This window comes from Polistes canadensis, unplaced genomic scaffold (genome assembly GCF_001313835.1).
Source record: "Polistes canadensis isolate GaletaPanama2010 unplaced genomic scaffold, ASM131383v1 scaffold_30, whole genome shotgun sequence".
Taxonomy (NCBI): domain Eukaryota; kingdom Metazoa; phylum Arthropoda; class Insecta; order Hymenoptera; family Vespidae; genus Polistes; species Polistes canadensis.
The window spans coordinates 108,734-121,113 of NW_014569577.1; the positions used below are offsets into that span (position 1 = coordinate 108,734).

General features: G+C 26.6%; 2 protein-coding genes across 6 annotated transcripts in view; one reads left to right on the forward strand and one right to left on the reverse strand.

Moving 5' to 3' along the window:
• Positions 1–5,032, reverse strand: part of LOC106784096 — a 21,955-nt gene extending 16,923 nt beyond the window's left edge. Inside the window, exons 1-2 of one of the 5 annotated variants that reach the window (XM_014743234.1) lie at positions 4,687–5,032; positions 3,824–3,950 (exon numbers count right to left, since the gene is read on the reverse strand). The gene's annotated coding sequence lies outside the window, so the exon portion shown is untranslated. Of the gene's footprint in view, positions 1–3,823; positions 3,974–4,597 lie in introns of those variants that run through there. The other 4 variants (XM_014743235.1, XM_014743231.1, XM_014743237.1 and 1 more) reach the window with 4 other exon arrangements.
• LOC106784097 (N-alpha-acetyltransferase 15, NatA auxiliary subunit) overlaps positions 1–12,380 on the forward strand; it is a 49,427-nt gene that overhangs the window by 19,934 nt on the left and 17,113 nt on the right. The window lies entirely within an intron of this gene.

Below are 12,380 nucleotides of genomic sequence, written 5' to 3' on the forward strand. Positions count from 1 at the left end.
AGGTTAATAATATTTCAAGCAAAATCGGTATTATTATATTATTTGTAGTAATAATAGAATAGTAATGTAGAATAGTAATTATTATTTCAAGTAATAATAGATACTCGTTTCTTGATTTAGATTTCAAGATTTTGTTGTTGATTCATAAGTAAAGAATTTTCAAAGAATTTCGTATGAAGGTATTTTTTTTTTTTATTATTTCTTTTTTTTGGAAATACTTTTCCACATTTTTTCATATTTGTATTAGTTTAGATTGAAATATATAATACTAGTATGTGTTATTTTCTTTTCTTTTTTTTTTTTATATTAAAATTGTTTAATATTTTATATATCCATATAAATAATGTTTGTACATTTTTGACAGTAATTTTTTCTACATTAGCAATTCACAGATTAAAATCGTAATATGCCATATATATAATTATGTAAAATGAAATTTATATAGAACGTGTTATACATTCCAATATAATTTATTAATCAATTCTAATTAATATAAATGAGATGAGTCAGATAATATTGATATGTTAGTTTAACAAATAGATAGAATCTATATATACATGTGTGTGCGTGTGTGTGTATTAGTTATTCGATCAATATCTTTATTACGAAAACAGTTAAGTAGATAAACCTATATATATATATAAACGTATTACACGATATAGAGTATTATGTCCATGAACGATATGAAAATAGAACATTATTAATAAATGAAAGATCATCGATGAGTGAATTTTCCACGAGGGATCTTTTCACGTGTCTATCTGTCATCATTTTCCAGATTATATCAAACAGTTTTATCTCTAGTTAAAAAGAAAAAAAAAATTATTCAAACGTAATTGAGAAATATGATGATACTTGTCACAAACGAATAAATAATTGTCTAATAGTTATATAGTTATAGTTATTGAAAACAATGTTGCAATCTCGGTTAATCAATGTTAACCCCAGTATCTTCGTTATTTTTCGTTTCCATGTGGCATAGTAATATCTATTTACGACTTGTATATACACTTTGGTTACATCAACTAGAATGTAATACGTAATATACGACGAACGAGTATGATATAACAATTTACGTTTATTATCCATGAGTATTTTATACGTGAACTCTCTTCATTGTCTAACAAACGTCTAAAAGAATTTTATTTCTTTCGTCATGTGTGTGTGTGTGTGTGTTTGTGTTTGTGTGTGGTTTCTTTTTTTTTCTTCTTCTTTTTTAATGGCAATAAATAAACGACAGAATAGCGTATATTTACTTTTGAATATTACAATAGATCGCGAATTAAAATTATACGTTGATTTGAAAAAAAAAAAAAAAATCAATTACGAAGAATAAAAATATACATGATAAAATATCAAATTTAATTTCACTTTTTGATAGATAATACGGGGACATGTGTGTATATAAATATTATATATGTCCCATTAATTTTCTAAATGTCTATTTCGTGAGATTAAAAAAACGCATTAGAAATTAGAAGAAAAAAAAAAAGAAAAGAATTTTAATAATAAAACGAAGCGACATATATTAGAAACGAGTCTAAAGTAACAAAATGATGATATATGTGGATAATAAAAAAAGAAAACACAAATTCCGCGTGATTTCTTCTTCCTATATATATATATACGCGCGCGCGTTTATTTAAATGAGAAATATAAAAATGCGAATATACAATTCGTATTAGAAAAATATTCTTAGAAATGAATACTAGAAAGATTAAAGAAGAGAGAAAAAAATAGCCTCTCTCGAAAAAAAAGAAAAATGGCGAACGTTTTTATCGTTTCGAGACTGAATCAAGTTCAATTAAGATTAGTTGGAAATAATTATTGATAACAAACATATATATATCTATAAATAAATAAATAAAATTTGATCTAAGAAAGTTTCTAATTACATTAGATAGATAAATAGATAGATAGATAGATGGAATATTTATTTGGAAAGCGCATGTGTACGACCGCGTGTACCGGTACGCACGATCGCAAACGGTCTAGAAAACTAGGGGAAGAGAAGGCAGGGGGTGAGGGTGGAGGTAGGGGGGGTTGAGAATCGATCTTTTCGATGGTGCACCTATGCCAAAGTGAAAGTATGAAACGTTTCTTTTTCAAACTCGAACTCGAGTCATATCTATCGGTGACAAAACGTATATATTTATCTATCTATGTATGTATGTATGCATATTTACTCACGTATACTTTATACAAGGTGACCCAAAAATCTTTAAACCGTTTACGAGAAATGATGGAAAAAGTTTAACCAAAAAAATCCGCTATTGTTTCCAATCCTATGCAGTTCTGGTTATATTTCAATTTCGATTACCAACGTTTATAAATGTTTTATTTAAAAATTTATTTTAATTAAAAGTAAAAAAAAAAAGAAAAAAATAACCAAGGTAATTTTAAACAATTTGATAAGAGTTAAAATCTTATTATTTGATATACGTTATTCTACAAAAGTAATTACATAAATCATTTACAAGAAATATATTTATTATTCATGAAAGGACACATGTGAATTTTTTTTTTTAATGTAAAATTGATTATACGATATTTAAACGATTCACAAACTTTCGTGCCAACCTGTATATACTCGATGTTATTTATTATTATGTACTGATTTATTTTATGTGAAAAGAAATTTTTCTAAATATTTTATTTAGTTAAACGATTGTGGAAATAAAAATTGATGCAAACGTTTTAGACTTTGTTTTTTCGTATAAATAAATTCTTTTCTTTTTCTTTTTTATAATTTTAATATATATACAATATTGTCTTTATATTATCTATATCAGCTGTTTATTCGGAAAACAAAGAGACATTTCAAATTTAGGTAAAAAAAAAAAAAAAGAAAGAAAATAAGTTTAATTATGTTATTCGTATATTATTATATTATCTGTATCAGTTGTTTATTTGGGGGGAGGGGGGTATTTTAAAAAACAGTCGTTTAAAATTTGAAAAAAAAAAAGAAAATATAAGTTCAATTATATTATTCGTATGTTATTATATATTATTTGAAAAATAAATTCCTGTAGATGTTATTATATATGTATTCGAGAGAATAATCGAATAAATGTCATTTTATCGTGGTTGTTGTCGTTCAAAGCACACTTTAACGTACCGGAAATCCTAACTTTCGCAAGTAACTATAACCAGACCGGATATACTAAGCCCCGAGGCACCTAAGAGAGAGAAGATCATCATTCGTTTGGCAGGATGTGAAAATCTATAGTTTTATTTATTTATCCGTTAAACCTACACACCTACACACACAAATACACACCATACTCTCTCTTCTCTAGTTGCCCTTCCCACCCTTTCATAATTCTTCTTCATTATTTTTTTTTTCTTTTTTGGTTTTTCTTATCAAGTATTATAATATCTTGTCACTTATCAACACGATTAAAATATTATTCTCGTACAAATGAAAATATCATTTCTATGTGTGATAATTGTGTTTAATTAATTGACAATAAAACAGAAGGAAGAAAGAAAAAAAAAAGTGAAATTCAATCAATAATTTTGTTTCGAAAATAAAAGTTTTAAGTTGGGGGGGGGGGGATCGTTCGTCATATGACGTTTCGCGTGGTTAAGGAACGCGTATCATCGTAAAAATATTTTGGGGGAAGGAAAAACCAGTTAAAAAAAAAAAAGAAAAAAAAAGAATTATTATCGTGACTATTAAAGAAGCGAACACGTGTTTGGGACACCTGTGTGTATATATATATACGATGGGACGACGTATGAATCACACCTTTTCCATTCAATATTACGAGTTTGTAGGAGGAAACGTGGAAAATGCTGAATTTGCGGGAAAACAACTCACGATTTTATACGAAGAGTAGTAAACTCTGTTTCTTAATATTTCTCGTTTTTCCTTTATCTTCTTCACGGATGTCTTCTCGAAATATTAATTTGATTGATTTTTCAACACACTTCTTCTTGTCAGTTCACTGATACAAAATATAATTAATTAATTCACAATTATTATATATCGACGCATCTTTTCTTCTCATTGTTTTCTCTCATCGTCATCATCATCATCATCATCATTATCATTTTATTACTATTATCATCATTATTATTATTATTATTATTATTATTACTATTATTACTATTATCATCATTATTATTATTATTATTATTATTGAAAATCGTTAATAATAAATTTACTGAGAATTTATTTATACTGTAACTGAACTAACAAAAAAAAATTATATATCTAATATTACAATTTAATTTAATAAACAAATAATAAAATGAAATTGTGTAGCAATTTAAATGATTCGAACGAAAATTCCTATATTTAAATAATAATAATTATTATTATTATTATATAAAATTATATAAAAATAAATATATATATATCTTGTGTTACAATTTAATTTAATACACAGATAATTAAATGATGTTTCCGATTGTGTAGCAATTTAAATGATTCGAACGCAAATTCCTATATTTATAAATAATAATAATAATCTCAAGTATATAAAAGAATTCAAAATTTACAAATTACTTGTTTGAGACGATTATTGGAATACAAAAGAGAGCGAGATAGATATAGATAAATAAATAAAGAAAGAGAGAGAAAGAGACATACAGGACAGAGACAGAGAAAGAAATGATGCACTGACAATGAGACACTGCACTTGATACGACGATGCACGAAGAAGAAGTAGTTAAGAATACCGCACGATCGGTGATCTTTATATCGTTGGGAAATCCTCCTTGGCCCTGCGCCAGTCTTCTTCCCTTCCTCCTCCTTCTCCTATTTTTTTCTTCTTCTTCTTCGTTCGTTCGTTCTTCACGTTGTATCAGAGTGGTTGGTGATAGTGATGGTGGTAATGGTAATGGTAATGATAATGCTAGTGGTAGTGGTAATAGTAGTGGTAGTGGTAATGGTAGTTAAAGTTTTCTTCTTGTTTAACTAGTAAAATCAAGTTTGATTTGTCCCGCAAGAAGGGAAACAGATACACCACATACGGACCGTTATGTGTCGCGAACACAACTGCCGTACGAAACCCTCCTGTTATTCCGCTTATGTTCCTCTCTCATCCCCTTCCCGAGCATACCGTTTCCCTACCCCCTGTTCCTCCCCCTCCCCCTCTCTATCTCTCCCCCCAACCTTCTCTTTACCTTCTGACGACGACGAGGAGAATGACGACGTCATTCTCGAACGTAATCCTCATGAGGAAAATCATCAATTTACATCTTTCCGTTACATTTTTTTTTTCTTTCTTTCTTTCTTTTTTTTTTTTTTTTTTTTTTTTTTTTTTTTTTTTTTTTTTTTTCCCAGTTTTTCTTTTCTCTTTTTTAACACTATTTTGATCTCGACACAATCTATTTTATCAAATTCTATATTGAAATTTTTTGTATTTTTTTATCCAGGCATCTTTCATCATCTGATTGCGAATTAAACGATGAAAAAAAAAAAAAAGAAATATTTTTCGATAGGTGCTATTTATATTCTTTTTTTTTACACGTATTCGTATCATGTTAAAAAATAAAAGAAAAAAATTATAGATGCATACTCGTTGCTGACGAGACATTTTTTTTTTCTAACCAGTTTTTCCATTGGCCAGGGATTTTTATTATTTTTATTGTTTTTTTTTTTTTTGTATCCGTAAAATTTTGTTAATCAACACGACCTATAATTAAACGTACAAGTTGATTTGTAATTTTTGATANTAAAAGAAAAAAATTATAGATGCATACTCGTTGCTGACGAGACATTTTTTTTTTCTAACCAGTTTTTCCATTGGCCAGGGATTTTTATTATTTTTTTTTTTTTTTTTTATATTTATATATATATATATAATTTTTGTATAATTCGTAAACAATTGTTAAAACAATTATATCTCGTGTCAAGTAAAATTATTTGTTTAAATTTACATTTTTTTTAATAACATAACGAAAATATACGAGATATATATCTCGTCGTCCGTCAACAAGGACGTTATATAAGATTTATTACGCTGAATAATAATTTATAACTTTTTTGGCTCGGATAAATACCTAATTAAATTCTATTCCCCTCCTTCCCTTCCTCCTCACCACCTCCACACCTTTGCACGTTTATTTCTTTATTTTATAACCAATTAAAATATATTATTTTTCTTTTCTTTTCTTTTTTTTTTTTTTTTTTTTTTTTGTATCCGTAAAATTTTGTTAATCAACACGACCTATAATTAAACGTACAAGTTGATTTGTAATTTTTGATATTACCGGAAAAGGTTAATTAATGGAAAAGAAAGGAAAAGGTGCGGGGAGAAGAATAAGCAAACATTTTTATATCATAAATGATGTTAATAAGAGAAAAATCATAATATTATTTGTAATATATTTATTCGCCCCAAAGATAGAAATAATAATAATAATAATAATAATAATAATAATAATATTTCATTAAATATAAACGTGTTAAGAGTAATTTTAATTGAAATTCGATCTCGAATTCGAATTCAAAAAGTGGGCCAAAACTTTCGTCCGTGTTTTAAATGTACGTGAGATGCATAAGGAAAGATTTCTTTTGCGCAGTACTCTCATGAATGATTATTTATAAATAAGTATGTAGAAAACGTGTATGATGTTTCTTCCCTATTGGTAAAAAAAGACAAAAAAAAACAAATACCCTTCTATGCTTCATGCGTAATTGTCTATACACATAACTACAGGGGGACAAAAAAAAAGCAACGATAATTTCATTCATGTTTCATGCATAACTCATTGGACGAAAGTGAAACAAATCTTTCTTTCTTTTCCTTCTTTCTATTTTTCGTATCGTTTAATTTTGTAATACTCCAAGAATGATTTATTACCAATTAAAAAAAATATATGTATTCTCGTTAAAATTGTTGTGGTCATTTAAAAAAAAAAAAAATCGTCCTTAAACGATACACAAATGTGCGAACTTTTGAAATTACGATTTTATATGAAAATAAATAAATAAATAAATGAATGAATGAATGAATAAAAAAAATAAAAATACTTCCTTGTTTCTCGAAGGACAGAATTATTTATGAGATCGGGTTCTCCCAATTAACTAATTTAAATATTATTTATATATATATATATTGATTTTCGAACTTTTATCGAATTCAATTAATAATTTCGTTTCGCGCGAATGATGAAAATATTTATTCGTATATCGATGTTTTTGTTGTTTTTTTTTTTTTGCATTGACGAGTAAAGTAATCAAGTTTTTTGTCTATTAAAATTCGAGATTTTTAATAACACCGATTATATATTTTGTAGCGTAATACATTAAATAAACATATTATATCTGTTATTTCCATTAAGTAATAAATATGTAAAATGTTTTATCCATTCTATCTAAAAAAAAAAAAAAAAAAAAAAAAAAAACTGAAAAGAATTAAAGAAAAAAAAACCGCACAAGTGAGAGACTCGCATTAATCATTTTATCATTAACCATTATAACACATTATTTACTACACACAATTAGACTTTTAATTTCACGTTAAATGCATTTTATCGTGCATTCGTATCAATGACGAATTAATTTTGCATCACACACCTCTACATACGTACGCGGTACACGCGAATTAATTTATTATTGATACGTTACTGTAAAAAATTATTTGCATTAAAAGAAAAACTGTTCCGCGTTAATAAAAATCTTTTTATTGTTTTCTTTTTTTTATATGTATATATATATATATATATATTTTAACCGAAAACTCTTCGTACATAACGTGCAAATTGCGAAATAACATTCGTTAGAACGGACAAACCAAAAGCAGAATGTTTCTTGGCAGTTTTCAAGAAAATAACTGTAATCATCCCGAACGGTCGCTCGCATACCGATCTCGTAATTCTCTTCTTCTTCTTTTTTTTTCGTATTTTTATTTTTATTTTATATTTATTTGTTGTGTTGTCAACCCTCGGTGCACGTGCTTCCAATCGCAAACGATCATTTACGTATTCCGAGAAAGTAATCTCAATTTTTTGTTTCTTTTTTTGTTTGTTTTTATTTTTTTTTTTTTTTGGATTCTTTATTCAATTTCTTACGATTGTGTGTTACGTTAATACGTAATTCGGATTATGGTGTTATAATTAATTATCTATTTCTAATTTCTTTTATTATTATTATTATTATTGTTATCATTATTGTTCGATATTACAATTACAAATGAAAATGAGTTTTGTTTCAATCCCCTTTTTGCGTACTGATAAATAAATTCAATCATTCCCATTTCGAATTGATTATTTAATTATTTTAATAAATTATTTTTATACACACTGGTGCATAAATATATAATAGTTCTGTATCGAATAATATACAACAACAACAAATAAAGTACGCATTTATACGTAGTATAAGTTTGCATTTCAGTACAAAAAATGTCTTAATATCATTTAGTATTATTTAATCTCAAATTGATTGGAATATATTGAAAAAGAAAACAAAACAAACCACATTTGTTATTTTTTTTTTTTATTGGCAATACTTAAATAATTTTATTACATTTAGCCATGATCATTTAGGTTCTCTTTAAGGATATACAAAATATGCATTATAGTTATAGAAAAAATTTGTGAAAATTATTAAATTGTTTTATTATTCGATATCGTTATAAAATTGCATTTAAAAAAAAAAAGAAAAAAAAAAAGAAGAAATAAAAAGCCATATCATTTTTTTCTCTTACGTATATTTCCCAATAAAATAAAATCTGAAACAATCGATATTGTTCGATCTATAAAAAAAATCGAGGTATACATATACACACACGTTGACATTTCACGAATGTTTTACAACTTGCGTTAATTTATATTCACATGACACGCCCTGGCCACTATGTTACTCTCGCAAGTTGACATTTTCAAATATATACGAATATAGTTACATATACCTGTGTGAAATATAACTAACCATGGAGCAACAAACCGATGAATAAAAAAAAAACAATAAATAAAAAAACGTGAACAATGAGACTCAAACAATGAACAAAAGGGAAACACATATTATAATAACAATATATATTTCTCTCTAGTGAATCGAATTTCTCTGACACGTCGACACGATGATAATATTTAAATAAATATAATAAACAATAAAAATAAATAAATAAAACCTTGAGAAAAAAATGTTAACATTAATAATATATTAAACGACGTGAATACTGCGTGATGTCGTAGGTGGTTTGGGGGATTCCTATATATTAAATAAATAATAATAATAATAAAAAAGAAAAAATATAAAAACGAGATATAAATCTTTTGAAAGATGCAAAGATGCTAATATTTTCGACAGAGAGGAGCCAACGAAAAAATTCGATTAAAAAAAAAAAAAAAGAAAAAATCTTATACAAGTGGAACGATTAATCTTTGAATCATGGTACGACGACCTTACGACCTTCAAACGTTATCCTCGATGCATCTGGAGGATGCTACCAAATTAGGACAGGCTTGCTACTCAAGTATTTTTCCCTCTCTCTCTCTCCTTCTCTCTCTAAGAATTCTGCGGTTTTGTATCCCGATGTTTATAGCAGCACGCATATTTTTTTTTTTTTTTTTTTTTTTTTTATTGCATTCCAATATCTCTATCTCTTTCTATTTCTATTTGTTAGCTCTAATGACGTCGCGAATCTCAATCATCATATTCTCGGACTATGATGACGGCATCATTCGAATACGAGGCGCCTTTGTGATGACGTATAATAATAAGTAAATCACTATGTCATCGTTGGTTTGGACAATTTTTACTTTTGATTCATAATTCTTGACTATGTTTTTTTTCTCTCTCTCTCTCTCTCTCTCTCTCTCTCTCTCTCTCTCTCTCTCGCACTCTTCCTTTATTTTTTTTTCTCTTTTAAACAACGTACAGGGTGTATCGTTCGAATTTATTTTGTTAGAAATATTAGATTGGCAACTAAGTTCCCCACACACACAGTCTTTTATTTTTCTTTTTTTTTTATTTTAATTTTTTAACATTCCGTGTGTGTGTGTGTGTCATTTGTTTTCTTTCTTTTTTTTTTTTTAAACAACGTACAGGGTGGGTGTACCGTTCGAATTTATTTCGTTAGAAATATTAGATTGGCAACTAAGTCCCAAATCTTTTATTTTTATTTTTTTTTATTTCTTTTTGTAATTTTAATTTTAACATTCCGTGTGTGTGTTATTTTAATCCTTCCAGTACTGTGAGCACATATATGCGTTTGTTCATTTTTTCGATCTTCCTTGGCTCGAGATTCTTTTTCTTTTTATTTTTTTGTTTCTTTTATTTAATCAAAATAGTTAAACATTAATAGAAAAATTCATTTAAGGAGTTAAATGTTTTTGACATAATATTTTAAAAGTCATACGAAAGATGTCTTGTTCTAACGGAATAAGTGTTCTGTTGTTTTTTTTTTATTTGTTCAAGTTAATTTACGTTAATTTTTAGATTATATTTATTATAAATTATTTTATTGAAAAATAAAATTTGGAAAAAAATTTTCAAAGAAGAAACCGCCAATCCAAATGTTTCTACCAATTTTTGCCATTGTATAGAAAAAATAAAAATTGAAATTAAAATAACAAAAGGATTCTGACGAAAGGAGGGGGAGGGAGAAACCTATTATTTATTACTTAAATTTTATTAATATCAACGGTTTGCTTGATAATATTTTTTTTTTTCAAGATCATTAGGAAAATAAGAAAATATTTCCGAAGGATTAAAATGAACGGTAGTTTTCGATACAAGCTACGTATTTTCTTATGATATTTCAGTATTTTTGTTTCTCTTTTTTCCACATTTTCTTCGTTTGTATACGCGCGTACGTACGCGTTATTAAAAAAAATTTTTCATTATAAACGAAAGTACTTTTCATTCTATAAGATAAAGAAATATATGTTTCCTACGAACTAATAAGGTATTCTTCGTTATTACGTTTTCATTATTTCTTATTTCCTTTTTCTTTTTTTTCATTTCTTATTTCCTTTTTCTTTTTTTCTTATTTCTTTTATTTTCATCCAAAATTAATAAATAAAAATATAACGAAGGTTAGAACAAGAGGGTGCACCCTGTATATAATGCAATAACTTTTTTTTTTTTTTCCCCACGAAACTTCTGACTCATGTTATTAATGGAAATAATTATTAGAAAGATACAGAAAAAGAGAGAGAGAGAGAAGAAAAAAAAGGAAAAAAACAAGGACACAAAACACGAGATATGCTTCGGAGTTCATCCGGATTTCCAAGTATGGTTCATCTCTTGTCAGGAATTTTCTAATATTTTTTTTTTCTCACGTAGGGAAGGGGAATATAGAAGAAAATTAATTGATTATTATTATTATTATTATTATTACTACTATACTATTACTATTACTAGTACCACTACTACTATTACTATGATTAATGTAAGTTACCTTTTTATATATACTCGTGAGAACGTGACTCACCTATTCGACGAACAGAGGATCCGATCTTCGAGACAAGATTTATCAAGGTCGTCTCAGTCGTCCTTCGTTAAAAGTTGCCAACTTTAGTTAGCGCCAGTCGTTGGAATTCATTCCCCACGTGTTCAACTATCGTTCTCTATTTTCGAATATTTTCGAATTAATATTAGTTTTTATTTTATTTTTGTTCCTTTTCTTCCCATATATTATATATCTACATAGTAGTAGTAGTAGTAGTGGTATACATAATCGAAATCTGGAAACACGTTTCGATCAGTTATTTTTTTTTTCTTCGATAAATTTTGTTCACGAACGTTAAAACATTAAATAATCATTTATGGAATGACTTTTTAATTGAGATAGATGTATTGTTTGGGTTTTTTGTTTTTTTTTTTTTAATATTCAATTCCTAACTACTAAGCATTTAATATTTACATTTTTAATATTTAATTTTCAAATTATAATCAATTTATTAAATACTTTTTCTCTTACGTACGAATCGGGACAAATTATTATTTTCGAACGATTTGCGCAATGTTTCTAACAAAAAAAATAATAATAATAATTATTATTACCATATGCGAACTTTTCTTTTTAATATTCAACGTTAAAATATTTGAAGATTTTTATTTAACTGACATCCTTCTATAAGATTAAATATTTTAAATAAATAAATATATAAAAACGTCTCGAGAAATAGAATACACCTAAATTATGTTTTTACGCGATAGAGATACGTTCTCGAAGAAATATGTTTTTAAAAAATAGAATTCGTGTAAGAAAAATTTATCGAAAAATTAAAAGATCGGTTTTGTTTTCAATCTTCAGATTTTAAAATCAACAAAAAATAAATACAACAAAAGCTGTGAGTTTTAAAAAGTATCATCTTAAAAACATAAATTCGCGTAAAAAAAAATTAACAGTATTGGGTGTATTTCCATTCGGTTTATTAAAAAAAATACTTTTTTATAATTTAAAATGTTTTAT